Genomic DNA, 14,460 nt, shown 5'->3' on the forward strand with positions numbered 1-14,460 from the left:
ATGCAAACTACAGGTAGTGCTGCAGGGCCCACACCCTTTTACTTGCCGTACAGAGCAGCTCTGGAGCTGTTACAGTGCCCAGCTGCTGCAAGAAATCAGCTTGAATGCTTCAGGGGCTGGGGCATAGCCAACATGAGCCCCACACCGAAGGAGGGTGGAGGTGTTTAATGCGAACTAGGGGTCATCCAAGCGCCGCAAAAGGCCGCCATGCCCTGCACGCCCCTTTTCTCTTTTCATATGCAGACGAGGGTTGAAGCCAACTTTGACCCACTGCTTGGATGACATCACCGTTTGCAAATCCATCTGCTGCAGGCCTTCCCCCAGGAATGCTTGCACTAGTTGTTGCATTTGGTTTGTTGTTTGGGGGTGCTTCAGTATTAGGCAGCCTTCTACCCTCCCATGTTCATCTGAAAATATGTGTTCTCCCTGCAGTTGTTGTCCCCAGATGAGAGTTCCCTTGTGCTGCCTCAGTTGAATCTCCTTTACTTGACAGAGATGTGCCTGAGCAGCGGCCCTCCCCAGCCCTATCCCAAATCATACTTATTTTGCATAGGAGATACCATGGTCATGAAGATTGTTCTCCCACGGTGAGGTTCATTCATTGCATTCTGGGTATGCTGACCCCTGTGATTTCCCCAAATGTGGGAAACTCGACTGCTTTATTTGTGGTAGTGGGGGACTGTGTTTGTGCTTTCCTCTGGTCAGCTCTGGTAAAAGTCAGATTTCTTTGTTTCAGATCTTCCTCTAGCCTTGTTCTTCTTTCGAGAGTTTCCTTGTGCTGCCTCAGTTGGATCTCCTTCACTTGACAGGGGGGTGCCCGAGCAGCGACCCTCCCCAGCTCTAGCCCAACTTCTACTTACCTGGCAGGTGAGATACTATGATCATGTAGGTGCTTCTCCCAGGGCAAGGCTCACCCATTGCACTCTGGGTGTGCTGCTCCTGCGATTTCCCCAAATGTGGGAAACTTGACTGCATAATTTGTGTTTCCCCTGGTCGGCTCTCGTATAATTCAGATCTCTTTGTCTCAGGTCTCTCTCCAGCCTAGTTTGCTGTCTGTTTCAACTTCTCTTTTCTTGAGCCGCTCCCTTCTATGCCCTTGCGCACTATCCTGACTTCTCCCGTCTGCTTACTTTGTGCCTTCCAATGCACAATGCAAACTACAGGTAGTGCTGCAGGGCCCACACCCTTTTACTTGCCGTTCAGAGCAGCTCTGGAGCTGTTACAGTGCCCAGCTGCTGCAATAAATCAGCTTGAATGCTTCAGGGGATGGGGCATGGCCAACATGAGCCCCACACCAAAGGAGGGTGGGGTGTTTAATGCGAACTAGGGGTCATCCAAGCACCGCAAAAGGCCGCCATGCCCTGCACGCTCCTTTTCTCTTTTCATATGCAGATGATGGTTGAAGCCAACTTTGACCCACTGCTTGGATGACATCACCGTATGCAAATCCGTCTTCTGCAGAACTTCCCCCAGGAATGCTTGCACTAGTTGTTGCATTTGGTTTGTTGTTTGGGGGTGCTTCAGTATTAGGCAGCCTTCTGCCCTCCCATGTTCATCTGAAAATATGTGTTCTCCCTGCAGTTGTTGTCCCCAGATGAGAGTTCCCTTGTGCTGCCTCAGTTGAATCTCCTTTACTTGACAGAGATGTGCATGAGCAGCGGCCCTCCCCAGCCCTATCCCAAATCATACTTATTTTGCATAGGAGATACCATGGTCATGAAGATTACTCTCCCAGGGTGAGGTTCATTCATTGCATTCTGGGTATGCTGACCCCTGTGATTTCCCCAAATGTGGGAAACGCGACTGCTTTATTTGTTGGTAGTGGGGGACTGTGTTTGTGTTTTCCTCTGGTCAGCTCTGGTAAAAGTCAGATTTCTTTGTTTCAGATCTTCCTCTAGCCTTGTTCTTCTTTCGAGAGTTTCCTTGTGCTGCCTCAGTTGGATCTCCTTCACTTGACAGGGGGGTGCCCGAGCAGCGACCCTCCCCAGCTCTAGCCCAACTCCTACTTACCTGCCAGGTGAGATACTATGATCATGAAGGTGCTTCTCCCAGGGCAAGGCTCACCCATTGCACTCTGGGTGTGCTGCCCCTGCGATTTCCCCAAATGTGGGAAACTTGACTGCATAATTTGTGTTTCCCCTGGTCAGGTCTCGTATAATTCAGATCTCTTTGTCTCAGGTCTCTCTCCAGCCTAGTTTGCTGTCTGTTTCCACTTCTCTTTTCTTGAGCCGCTCCCTTCTATGCCCTTGCGCACTATCCTGACTTCTCCTCCGTTCTGCTTACTTTGTGCCTTCCAACGCACAATGCGAACTACAGGTAGTGCTGCAGGGCCCACACCCTTTTACTTGCCTTACAGAGCAGCTCTGGAGCTGTTACAGTGCCCAGCTGCTGCAAGAAATCAGCTTGAATGCTTCAGGGGCTGGGGCATAGCCAACATGAGCCCCACACCGAAGGAGGGTGGAGGTGTTTAATGCAAACTAGGGGTCAGCCAAGTGCCGCAAAAGGCCACCATGCCCTGCACGCCCCTTTTCTCTTTTCATATGCAAACGAGGGTTGAAGCCAACTTTGACCCACTGCTTGGATGACATCACCATATGCAAATCTATCTGCTGCAGGCCTTCCCCCAGGAATGCTTGCACTAGTTGTTGCATTTGGTTTGTTGTTTGGGGGTGCTTCAGTATTAGGCAGCCTTCTGCCCTCCCATGTTCATCTGAAAATATGTGTTCTCCCTGCAGTTGTTGTCCCCAGATGAGAGTTCCCTTGTGCTGCCTCAGTTGAATCTCCTTTACTTGACAGAGATGTGCCTGAGCAGCGGCCCTCCCCAGCCATATCCCAAATCATACTTATTTTGCATAGGAGATACCATTGTTATGAAGATTGTTCTCCCAGGGTGCGGTTCATTCATTGCACTCTGGGTATGCTGACCCCTGTGATTTCCCCAAATGTGGGAAACTCGACTGCATTATTTGTGGTAGTGGTGGACTGTGTTTGTGCTTTCCTCTGGTCAGCTCTTGTAAAAGTCAGATTTCTTTGTCTCAGATCTTCCTCTTGCCTTGTTCTCAGGGCCGGCGCTACCACTAGGCAGCTTTAGGCAGCTGCCTAGGGGCGGCGACCACTGGAGGGCGGAACGAAAGTGAAAGAGAACACACACACTCCTCCTATTCTTTAAGAGGAGCAGCTCGTTGGCGCCTGGCCCACCACGTCTGACTGTCTGCCAGTGCCGTGCCTTCAAACGTGAGTTGACTGTGTCTGTGTGTGCCTGCCAGTGCCCTACTTAAGTTCTTCTTCAACCCGGCCTGCCGTCAGTGCCGTGCAGCCGCCCCCCCCCCCCGGGCCCCCACCTCTGCGATCATAGCCCACAGCTGAGCCGCCCACAGAGGAATCATAACGTGGGACTCAGGAGTGCAGGCGGCAGCAGCAGCAGGCTGCGCATTATACTCATTCCTGAGGAATGAGTTATAATGCACAGCCTGCTGCTGCTGCCGCCTGCGCTCCTGAGTTATGTGAGCAGACGATCCGCCGCTCCCCCACGCGATGGTCTTCCACGGACTACAGGGCACATGCACACCATCATGAAGGGGTCTGCTGGCCTGGTCGCTGGTCCGCTCTGCTGCCACATCGGGCGCCGCCTCTCCCTAGAATCGAGCAAATTTTTATCTGCGCCTCTCCCCCCCCCCCCCCCCCCTCCCTCCGCAATCCCGCGACTGGCTCCCGGCCGCATCTCATCAGAACCTTCTGCTGCCTCCACAGCTATTGGGCTCCTGCTTCAACTCCCCCCCCCCCTCCTGCATCTAGTATTCCTGTACCTAGGTTAATTTCTTCAACACCCCCCCCTCTGCTCCCCCCCCCCCCCCTCTGCTGCTGCCTCTCATTACCAGCTCCCCCACAGCTGTTAGGCTCCCGCTGCTCCCCCCCTCCCCCCTCCTGCATTTTGTACCTAGGGTCATCTCCCCCCCCCCCCCCGCTGCTGCCTCTTCTTATTACCAGCTCCCCCACAGCTATTAGGCTCCCACTTCTCCCCCCCCCCCCTGCATCTTGTACCTAGGTTCATCTCTCCTTTCCCCCCCTCCCCCACAATTGGGCTCCCACATGTTGCATTGTAGCATTCAGTGTGCTACAATGTGAATTTCGGCTCATTCAGTGTGCTACAATGTGAATGTCGGCTCATTCAGTGTGCTACAATGTGAATGTCGGCTCGTTCAGTGTGCTACAATGTGAGTTTCGGCTCATTCAGTGTGCTACAATGTGAGTTTCGGCTCATTCAGTGTGCTACAATGTGAGTTTCGGCTCATTCAGTGTGCTACAATGTGAGTTTCGGCTCATTTAGTGTGCTACAATGTGAATGTCGGCTCATTCAGTGTGCTACAATGTGAGTTCCGGCTCATTCAGTGTGCTACAATGTGAATGTCGGCTCATTCAGTGTGCTACAATGTGAATTTCGGCTCATTCAGTGTGCTACAATGTGAATGTCGGCTCATTCAGTGTGCTACAATGTGAATGTCGGCTCGTTCAGTGTGCTACAATGTGAGTTTCGGCTCATTCAGTGTGCTACAATGTGAGTTTCGGCTCATTCAGTGTGCTACAATGTGAGTTTCGGCTCATTTAGTGTGCTACAATGTGAATGTCGGCTCATTCAGTGTGCTACAATGTGAATGTCGGCTCATTCAGTGTGCTACAATGTGAGTTTCGGCTCATTCAGTGTGCTACAATGTGAATGTCGGCTCATTCAGTGTGCTTCAATGTGAATGTCGGCTCACTCAGTGTGCTACAATGTGAATTTCGGCTCATTCAGTGTGCTACAATGTGAATGTCGGCTCATTCAGTGTGTTACAATGTGAATGTCGGCTCATTCAGTGTGCTACAATGTGAATTTCGGCTCATTCAGTGTGTTACAATGTGAATGTCGGCTCATTCAGTGTCCTACAATGTGAATTTTGGCTCATTCAGTGTGCTACAATGTGAATTTTGTCTCATTCAGTGTGCTACAATGTGAATTTCAGCTCATTCAGTGTGCTACAATGTGAATGTCGGCTCATTCAGTGTGTTACAATGTGAATGTCGGCTCATTCAGTGTGCTACAATGTGAATGTCGGCTCATTCAGTGTGCTACAATGTGAATGTCGGCTCATTCAGTGTGCTATAATGTGAATTTCGGCTCATTCAGTGTGCTACAATGTGAATTTCGGCTCATTCAGTGTGCTACAATGTGAATTTTGGCTCATTCAGTGTGCTACAATGTGAATTTCGTCTCATTCAGTGTGCTACAATGTGAATGTCGGCTCATTCAGTGTGCTACAATGTGAATGTCGGCTCATTCAGTGTGTTACAATGTGAATGTCGGCTCATTCAGTGTGCTACAATGTGAATGTCGGCTCATTCAGTGTGCTACAATGTGAATGTCGGCTCATTCAGTGTGCTATAATGTGAATTTCGGCTCATTCAGTGTGCTACAATGTGAATGTCGGCTCATTCAGTGTGTTACAATGTGAATGTCGGCTCATTCAGTGTGCTACAATGTGAATGTCGGCTCATTCAGTGTGCTACAATGTGAATGTCGGCTCATTCAGTGTGCTATAATGTGAATTTCGGCTCATTCAGTGTGCTACAATGTGAATTTCGGCTCATTCAGTGTGCTACAATGTGAATGTCGGCTCATTCAGTGTGCTACAATGTGAATTTCGTCTCATTCAGTGTGCTACAATGTGAATGTCGGCTCATTCAGTGTGCTACAAGGTAAATTTCGGCTCATACAGTGTGCTATAATGTGAATTTCGGCTCATTCAGTGTGCTACAAGGGGAATTTCGGCTTATTCAGTGTGCTACAATGTGAATTTCAGCTCGTACCGTGTGCTATAATGTGAAAGGGGCACCAGTACTAGATAGTATAAGGGGTTTTACTACACGGGACATGCCCCCTTTTGGGTGACCACGCCCCCTTTTCTGGAGCGTGCGCGCCGAAGGCACGTGCATATTTACATCCTTGACTTTTGCATACCCCCACTTCCAAATTTCCACTTCGACCATGTGTGTGTGTGTGTGTGTGTGTGTGTGTGTATGTATGTATATATATATATATATATATATATATATAATTATATAATATGAGACTACATGCACACACATATATGGGGGGGGGGGGCGCAGCTGACAATTTGCCTAGGGTGCCGAGAAACCTTGCACCGGCCCTGGGCACATGCACATCATCATGAAGGGGTCTGCTGGCCTGGTCGCTGGTCCGCTCTGCTGCCACATCGGGCGCCGCCTCTCCCTAGAATCGAGCAAATTTTTATCTGCGCCTCTCCCCCCCCCCCCTTTCCTCCCTCCGCAATCCCGCGACTGGCTCCCGGCCGCATCTCATCAGAACCTTCTGCTGCCTCCACAGCTATTGGGCTCCTGCTTCAACTCCCCCCCCCCCCCCTCCTGCATCTAGTATTCCTGTACCTAGGTTAATTTCTTCAACCCCCCCCCCCCCCTCTGCTCCCCCCCCCCCCCCTCTGCTGCTGCCTCTCATTACCAGCTCCCCCACAGCTGTTAGGCTCCCGCTGCTCCCCCCCTCCCCCCTCCTGCATTTTGTACCTAGGGTCATCTCCCCCCCCCCCCGCTGCTGCCTCTTCTTATTACCAGCTCCCCCACAGCTATTAGGCTCCCACTTCTCCCCCCCCCCCCTGCATCTTGTACCTAGGTTCATCTCTCCTTTCCCCCCCTCCCCCACAATTGGGCTCCCACATGTTGCATTGTAGCATTCAGTGTGCTACAATGTGAATTTCGGCTCATTCAGTGTGCTACAATGTGAATGTCGGCTCATTCAGTGTGCTACAATGTGAATGTCGGCTCGTTCAGTGTGCTACAATGTGAGTTTCGGCTCATTCAGTGTGCTACAATGTGAGTTTCGGCTCATTCAGTGTGCTACAATGTGAGTTTCGGCTCATTCAGTGTGCTACAATGTGAGTTTCGGCTCATTTAGTGTGCTACAATGTGAATGTCGGCTCATTCAGTGTGCTACAATGTGAGTTCCGGCTCATTCAGTGTGCTACAATGTGAATGTCGCTTCATTCAGTGTGCTACAATGTGAATTTCGGCTCATTCAGTGTGCTACAATGTGAATGTCGGCTCATTCAGTGTGCTACAATGTGAATGTCGGCTCGTTCAGTGTGCTACAATGTGAGTTTCGGCTCATTCAGTGTGCTACAATGTGAGTTTCGGCTCATTCAGTGTGCTACAATGTGAGTTTCGGCTCATTTAGTGTGCTACAATGTGAATGTCGGCTCATTCAGTGTGCTACAATGTGAATGTCGGCTCATTCAGTGTGCTACAATGTGAGTTTCGGCTCATTCAGTGTGCTACAATGTGAATGTCGGCTCATTCAGTGTGCTTCAATGTGAATGTCGGCTCACTCAGTGTGCTACAATGTGAATTTCGGCTCATTCAGTGTGCTACAATGTGAATGTCGGCTCATTCAGTGTGTTACAATGTGAATGTCGGCTCATTCAGTGTGCTACAATGTGAATTTCGGCTCATTCAGTGTGTTACAATGTGAATGTCGGCTCATTCAGTGTCCTACAATGTGAATTTTGGCTCATTCAGTGTGCTACAATGTGAATTTTGTCTCATTCAGTGTGCTACAATGTGAATTTCAGCTCATTCAGTGTGCTACAATGTGAATGTCGGCTCATTCAGTGTGTTACAATGTGAATGTCGGCTCATTCAGTGTGCTACAATGTGAATGTCGGCTCATTCAGTGTGCTACAATGTGAATGTCGGCTCATTCAGTGTGCTATAATGTGAATTTCGGCTCATTCAGTGTGCTACAATGTGATTTTCGGCTCATTCAGTGTGCTACAATGTGAATTTTGGCTCATTCAGTGTGCTACAATGTGAATTTCGTCTCATTCAGTGTGCTACAATGTGAATGTCGGCTCATTCAGTGTGCTACAATGTGAATGTCGGCTCATTCAGTGTGTTACAATGTGAATGTCGGCTCATTCAGTGTGCTACAATGTGAATGTCGGCTCATTCAGTGTGCTACAATGTGAATGTCGGCTCATTCAGTGTGCTATAATGTGAATTTCGGCTCATTCAGTGTGCTACAATGTGAATGTCGGCTCATTCAGTGTGTTACAATGTGAATGTCGGCTCATTCAGTGTGCTACAATGTGAATGTCGGCTCATTCAGTGTGCTACAATGTGAATGTCGGCTCATTCAGTGTGCTATAATGTGAATTTCGGCTCATTCAGTGTGCTACAATGTGAATTTCGGCTCATTCAGTGTGCTACAATGTGAATGTCGGCTCATTCAGTGTGCTACAATGTGAATTTCGTCTCATTCAGTGTGCTACAATGTGAATGTCGGCTCATTCAGTGTGCTACAAGGTAAATTTCGGCTCATACAGTGTGCTATAATGTGAATTTCGGCTCATTCAGTGTGCTACAAGGGGAATTTCGGCTTATTCAGTGTGCTACAATGTGAATTTCAGCTCGTACCGTGTGCTATAATGTGAAAGGGGCACCAGTACTAGATAGTATAAGGGGTTTTACTACACGGGACATGCCCCCTTTTGGGTGACCACGCCCCCTTTTCTGGAGCGTGCGCGCCGAAGGCACGTGCATATTTACATCCTTGACTTTTGCATACCCCCACTTCCAAATTTCCACTTCGACCATGTGTGTGTGTATGTATGTATATATATATATATATATATATATATATATATAATTATATAATATGAGACTACATGCACACACATATATGGGGGGGGGGGGGGGGCGCAGCTGACAATTTGCCTAGGGTGCCGAGAAACCTTGCACCGGCCCTGCTTGTTCTTCTTTCGAGAGTTCCTTTGTGCTGCCTCAGTTGGATCTCCTTCACTTGACAGGGGGGTGCCCGAGCAGCGACCCTCCCCAGCTCTAGCCCAACTCCTACTTACCTGCCAGGTGAGATACTATGATCATGAAGGTGCTTCTCCCAGGGCAAGGCTCACCCATTGCACTCTGGGTGTGCTGCCCCTGCGATTTCCCCAAATGTGGGAAACTTGACTGCATAATTTGTGTTTCCCCTGGTCGGCTCTCGTATAATTCAGATCTCTTTGTCTCAGGTCTCTCTCCAGCCTAGTTTGCTGTCTGTTTCCACTTCTCTTTTCTTGAGCCGCTCCCTTCTATGCCCTTGCGCACTATCCTGACTTCTCCCGTCTGCTTACTTTGTGCCTTCCAACGCACAATGCGAACTACAGGTAGTGCTGCAGGGCCCACACCCTTTTACTTGCCTTACAGAGCAGATCTGGAGCTGTTACAGTGCCCAGCTGCTGCAAGAAATCAGCTTGAATGCTTCAGGGGCTGGGGCATAGCCAACATGAGCCCCACACCGAAGGAGGGTGGAGGTGTTTAATGCGAACTAGGGGTCATCCAAGCGCCGCAAAAGGCCGCCATGCCCTGCATAACCCTTTTCTCTTTTCATATGCAGATGAGGGTTCCAGCCAACTTTGGCCCACTGCTTGGATGACATCACCGTATGCAAATCCGTCTTCTGCAGACCTTCACCCAGGAATGCTTTTACTAGTTGTTGCATTTGGTTTGTTGTTTGGGGGTGCTTCAGTATTAGGCAGCCTTCTGTCCTCCCATGTTCATCTGAAAATATGTGTTCTCCCTGCAGTTGTTGTCCCCAGATGAGAGTTCCCTTGTGCTGCCTCAGTTGAATCTCCTTTACTTGACAGAGATGTGCCTGAGCAGTGGCCCTCCCCAGCACTAACCCAAATCATACTTATTTTGCATAGGATATACCATGGTCATGAAGATTGTTCTCCCAGGGTGAGGTTCATTCATTGCATTCTGGGTATGCTGACCCCTGTGATTTCCCCAAATTTGGGAAACTCGACTGCATTATTTGTGGTAGTGGGGGACTGTGTTTGTGCTTTCCTCTGGTCAGCTCTGGTAAAAGTCAGATTTCTTTGTCTCAGATCTTCCTCTAGCCTTGTTCTTCTTTCGAGAGTTTCCTTGTGCTGCCTCAGTTGGATCTCCTTCACTTGACAGGGGGGTGCCCGAGCAGCGACCCTCCCAAGCTCTAGCCCAACTCCTACTTACCTGCCAGGTGAGATACTATAATCAGGAAGGTGCTTCTCCCAGGGCAAGGCTCACCCATTGCACTCTGGGTGTGCTGCTCCTACGATTTCCCCAAATGTGGGACACTTGACTGCATAATTTGTGTTTCCTCTGGTCGGCTCTCGTATAATTCAGATCTCTTTGTCTCAGGTCTCTCTCCAGCCTAGTTTGCTGTCCGTTTCCACTTCTTTTTTCTTGAGCCCCTCCCTTCTATACCCTTGTGCACTATCCTGACTTCTCCTCCCATCTGCTTACTTTGTGCCTTCCAATGCACAATGCAAACTACAGGTAGTGCTGCAGGGCCCACACCCTTTTACTTGCCTTACAGAGCAGCTCTGGAGCTGTTACAGTGCCCAGCTGCTGCAAGAAATCAGCTTGAATGCTTCATGGGATGGGGCATGGCCAACATGAGCCCCACACCAAAGGAGGGTGGGGGTGTTTAATGCGATCTAGGGGTCATCCAAGCAGCGCAAAAGGCTGCCATGCCCTGCACGCCCCTTTTATCTTTTCATATGCAGATGAGGGTTGAAGCCAACTTTGACCCACTGCTTGGATAACATCACCATATGCAAATCCATCTGCTGCAGGCCTTCCCCCAGGAATGCTTGCACTAGTTGTTGCATTTGGTTTGTTGTTTGGGGGTGCTTCAGTATTAGGCAGCCTTCTGCCCTCCCATGTTCATCTGAAAATATGTGTTCTCCCTGCAGTTGTTGTCCCCAGATGAGAGTTCCCCTGTGCTGCCTCAGTTGAATTTCCTTTACTTGACAGAGATGTGCCTGAGCAGCGGCCCTCCCCAGCCCTATCCCAAATCATACTTATTTTGCATAGGAGACACCATGGTCATGAAGATTGTTCACCCAGGGTGAGGTTCATTCATTGCATTCTGGGTATGCTGACCCCTGTGATTTCCCCAAATGTGGGAAACTCGCCTGCATTATTTGTGGTAGTGGGGGACTGTGTTTGTGTTTTCCGCTGGTCAGCTCTGGTAAAAGTCAGATTTCTTTGTCTCAGATCTTCCTCTAGCCTTGTTCTTCTTTCGAGAGTTCCATTGTGCTGCCTCAGTTGGATCTCCTTCACTTGACAGGGGGGTGCCCGAGCAGCGACCCTCCCCAGCTCTAGCCCAACTCCTACTTACCTGCCAGGTGAGATACTATGATCTTGAAGGTGCTTCTCCCAGGGCAAGGCTCACCCATTGCACTCTGGCTGTGCTGCCCCTGCGATTTCCCCAAATGTGGGAAACTTGACTGCATAATTTGTGTTTCCCCTGGTCGGCTCTCGTATAATTCAGATCTCTTTGTCTCAGGTCTCTCTCCAGCCTAGTTTGCTGTCTGTTTCCACTTCTCTTTTCTTGAGCCGCTCCCTTCTATGCCCTTGCGCACTATCCAGACTTCTCCCGTCTGCTTACTTTGTGCCTTCCAACGCACAATGCGAACTACAGGTAGTGCTGCAGGGCCCACACCCTTTTATTTGCCTTACAGAGCAGCTCTGGAGCTGTTACAGTGCCCAGCTGCTGCAAGAAATCAGCTTGAATGCTTCAGGGGCTGGGGCATAGCCAACATGAGCCCCACACCGAAGGAGGGTGGAGGTGTTTAATGCGAACTAGGGGTCATCCAAGCGCCGCAAAAGGCTGCCATGCCCTGCATAACCCTTTTCTCTTTTCATATGCAGATGAGGGTTCCAGCCAACTTTGGCCCACTGCTTGGATGACATCACCGTATGCAAATTCGTCTCCTGCAGACCTTCCCCCAGGAATGCTTGTACTAGTTATTGCATATGGTTTGATATTTGATGGTGCTTCAGTATTAGGCAGCCTTCCGCCCTCCCATGTTCATCTGAAAAGATGTGGTCTCCCTGCAGTTGTTGTCCCCAGACGAGAGTTCCCTTGTGCTTCCTCAGTTGAATCTCCTTAACTTGACGGGGGAGGGGCTGCCCGAGCAGCCACCCTCCCCAGCCCTATCCCAACTCATACTTATTTTGCATATGAGATCTCTATATCATGAAGATTGTTCTCACAGGGTGAGGTTCATCCATTATATTTTAAAATAGGAAGGTTCAAATTACATATTTGAATTGCATCTATGTGCTGGATTCAAATGTCCCCCCCCCCCTTCCTTTCTCAATTGTGCCCGTCAGCAGCTATTCTAAGGTTGCTGCCAATGGGTGTGACACATTAATTTCTTCTGTGGGGTACACTGGACTCCACAAGGATTCACATTGGGGTGTAGAGTAGGATCTTGATCTGAGGCACCAACCGGCTCAAAGCTTTTGACTGTTCCCAAGATGCTCAGCGCATTCTCCTCTATAACCCCGCTTCCATGAACAGGGAGCTCAGTTTGTAGTTGTTGCCTTCAGTAGCAGGCCACTTAACAGGGGCCTGCCTCAAGCAGCCTATTCTTAGCTATTAATTTTGACAAGAAAAGAAGAACTTTTTTTATGAGAATCTACAAGGGCTGCAGCAGGCTAGGTCTAATAGACATCTTTACTGCAGCTTCATCACTCCCAGCGGCACTGTATACTCCCGTGCCCTGGTTGCTGGGTCACTGCAGCGGAGGCTCCGGTTTCTTCCTAAGGTCAGTCACACACAATGTAACACCCCGGTATAACAAGTGTGTAAACTATGTGGAACAGGTCAGGGATACCTTGATGGACTATTCCTCCTTCAGCAGCAGCTCTTCTCTATTCCTGGCAGAGAGGCAAGGTTTCCCCAGACACAAAGAAAGGCAGGCAGGGCTTTGTATGAAAGAATAAATGGTTTACCACATAACTCAGAAAAGGAACTGATTACAGTAGGGAAGGGAAAGATTTGATTCAAGCAACTTAAACACAGACACCATATACACTTTAAGTCATTACACAAATGGTAATATAACTAAATCTGAGATTAATACTATGTTGCTTAGTAATAGAAATCAACTTATGCAGACAATATTTAAGTCCCAGATAACATTGGTGTCACTGCAGGGAGTCTCTATGTGCACGTTAGGGCCCGGTTATGTTGTTACATAGTTATATGCAGCTATTGTCTCCTTTAGCTGTGAACAAAATATTGTAGCTCTGTGTAGTAAAGATGATTGTTTAAAACAAACTGGAGCTGCTTCCCATGTAAATCGCTGCATAGGTATAGTAAATATAGGATAATGTCCTTTGCAGTGGAGTAGGTTTCAGTATAAATATGGATTTATCTCACCCAGTCAATAGATGTTTCTGAGGCAGTTTCCCCTCAGATGTAGGCCAGTCAGCATTGGTATAAAGGCTTTATACTCTCCTGTCTCTGACACTTGCTGTGCACTCTCTTGGCTGAGAGTGTCATGGCGTTCTTACTTGTTAATTGCTGCACTTCCACTGCTGTATTTTGCACTACTGCTTACTCTCTCATGCAATTTTCAGCTTATTTGTCTCCCCTCTCTCAGCTGCTCATCTCTGCGTAATGGCGTCGCCAGCTCTTTCCTCACCATGGCTCCAACTGACTTCTCAAACTGCTGTTCAATTTTCTTTTAAATAAACTTTATTTAAAATGGCACAGGCAACTACACTGTTGTCAAAAATGTCCTTGTTGTTATGGGATATCACACGTGCCCCCCCCCCAAAACATTCGTGTCCTCACGCATTTTGGTTTTATCCCTATATAAACTTCTCACTATATCCAGTCACATTCATTAGTGAACACAGTTTATGTCTGAAACATTAACATTTATCAACATTTTTAACATCAGTATCTGATAGGTATAATTCCTTTTGTGCTATAGTACATTAACACATGCTCCTGGAGCAATCGGTTGAAATCTGGACAGTATATGGTCTTGAAAAGTTTGTCTAGGAAACCTCAACCCCCCTGCCATGGATGAGTATTGAACTCTTTCTAAACTGTCTTTGGGACATGCTGTACAGAACTGCAGCTGACTATGGTGGTTTTCTGTTTTGCAAGCCCTAGTCTTCTTGCCTCCTTGTCGGTGACAAACCACCTTAGTCTGCTGTAAATACATTTTATGAGCCTCTTCCATTCCATCTTGGGATTCAGTATCACAGCTAGTTTGGGACAATGGATTCTGGAGAGAAAGAGGCAGCAAGGTTCTTCTTACAGAACAGGTTGGACAGTTTCGGCACCATCTCTTGATGTCTTCCCTCATTTCAACCCAAAAGAACTTTTTCCAGATGCTTGTTTCCATCCTTTTGCACCCAGGGTGACCTGACTTGTCGTGATATTCTTCAAGCACATAACAAGCACTTTGTCTTGGAATTACAAGTTGACTGATCCTATAATGAGTATTAGGATCCACACTACATCGAACCAACTGTCCTTTCTCTTCAAACAGCCTTTCTCGCTGTCTCAACAACTTCAGGAGTTCTGGCGAGGATTCTTGCCTTTGT

General features: G+C 48.5%; 10 non-coding genes across 10 annotated transcripts; all 10 read left to right on the forward strand.

Moving 5' to 3' along the window:
* Window positions 1-536: 536 nt before the first annotated feature.
* On the forward strand, window positions 537-700 carry LOC135048320 (U1 spliceosomal RNA). Its single transcript, XR_010240235.1, has one exon. It is a non-coding gene; the product is annotated as a U1 spliceosomal RNA (small nuclear RNA).
* A 152-nt stretch (window positions 701-852) lies between these two features.
* Window positions 853-1,015, forward strand: LOC135048328 (U1 spliceosomal RNA). The gene has a single exon (XR_010240243.1). It is a non-coding gene; the product is annotated as a U1 spliceosomal RNA (small nuclear RNA).
* A 670-nt stretch (window positions 1,016-1,685) lies between these two features.
* Window positions 1,686-1,850, forward strand: LOC135048340 (U1 spliceosomal RNA). The gene has a single exon (XR_010240254.1). It is a non-coding gene; the product is annotated as a U1 spliceosomal RNA (small nuclear RNA).
* A 152-nt stretch (window positions 1,851-2,002) lies between these two features.
* LOC135048333 (U1 spliceosomal RNA) lies at window positions 2,003-2,165 on the forward strand. Its single transcript, XR_010240248.1, has one exon. It is a non-coding gene; the product is annotated as a U1 spliceosomal RNA (small nuclear RNA).
* A 674-nt stretch (window positions 2,166-2,839) lies between these two features.
* On the forward strand, window positions 2,840-3,003 carry LOC135048321 (U1 spliceosomal RNA). The gene has a single exon (XR_010240236.1). It is a non-coding gene; the product is annotated as a U1 spliceosomal RNA (small nuclear RNA).
* A 5,913-nt stretch (window positions 3,004-8,916) lies between these two features.
* On the forward strand, window positions 8,917-9,079 carry LOC135048332 (U1 spliceosomal RNA). The gene has a single exon (XR_010240247.1). It is a non-coding gene; the product is annotated as a U1 spliceosomal RNA (small nuclear RNA).
* Window positions 9,080-9,750: 671 nt separating this feature from the next.
* On the forward strand, window positions 9,751-9,914 carry LOC135048314 (U1 spliceosomal RNA). The gene has a single exon (XR_010240229.1). It is a non-coding gene; the product is annotated as a U1 spliceosomal RNA (small nuclear RNA).
* Window positions 9,915-10,066: 152 nt separating this feature from the next.
* On the forward strand, window positions 10,067-10,229 carry LOC135048345 (U1 spliceosomal RNA). Its single transcript, XR_010240258.1, has one exon. It is a non-coding gene; the product is annotated as a U1 spliceosomal RNA (small nuclear RNA).
* A 674-nt stretch (window positions 10,230-10,903) lies between these two features.
* Window positions 10,904-11,067, forward strand: LOC135048324 (U1 spliceosomal RNA). Its single transcript, XR_010240239.1, has one exon. It is a non-coding gene; the product is annotated as a U1 spliceosomal RNA (small nuclear RNA).
* A 152-nt stretch (window positions 11,068-11,219) lies between these two features.
* On the forward strand, window positions 11,220-11,382 carry LOC135048347 (U1 spliceosomal RNA). Its single transcript, XR_010240260.1, has one exon. It is a non-coding gene; the product is annotated as a U1 spliceosomal RNA (small nuclear RNA).
* Window positions 11,383-14,460: the final 3,078 nt, after the last annotated feature.

The sequence above is a fragment of the Pseudophryne corroboree genome, unplaced genomic scaffold (assembly GCF_028390025.1).
Source record: "Pseudophryne corroboree isolate aPseCor3 unplaced genomic scaffold, aPseCor3.hap2 scaffold_947, whole genome shotgun sequence".
NCBI lineage: Eukaryota > Metazoa > Chordata > Amphibia > Anura > Myobatrachidae > Pseudophryne > Pseudophryne corroboree.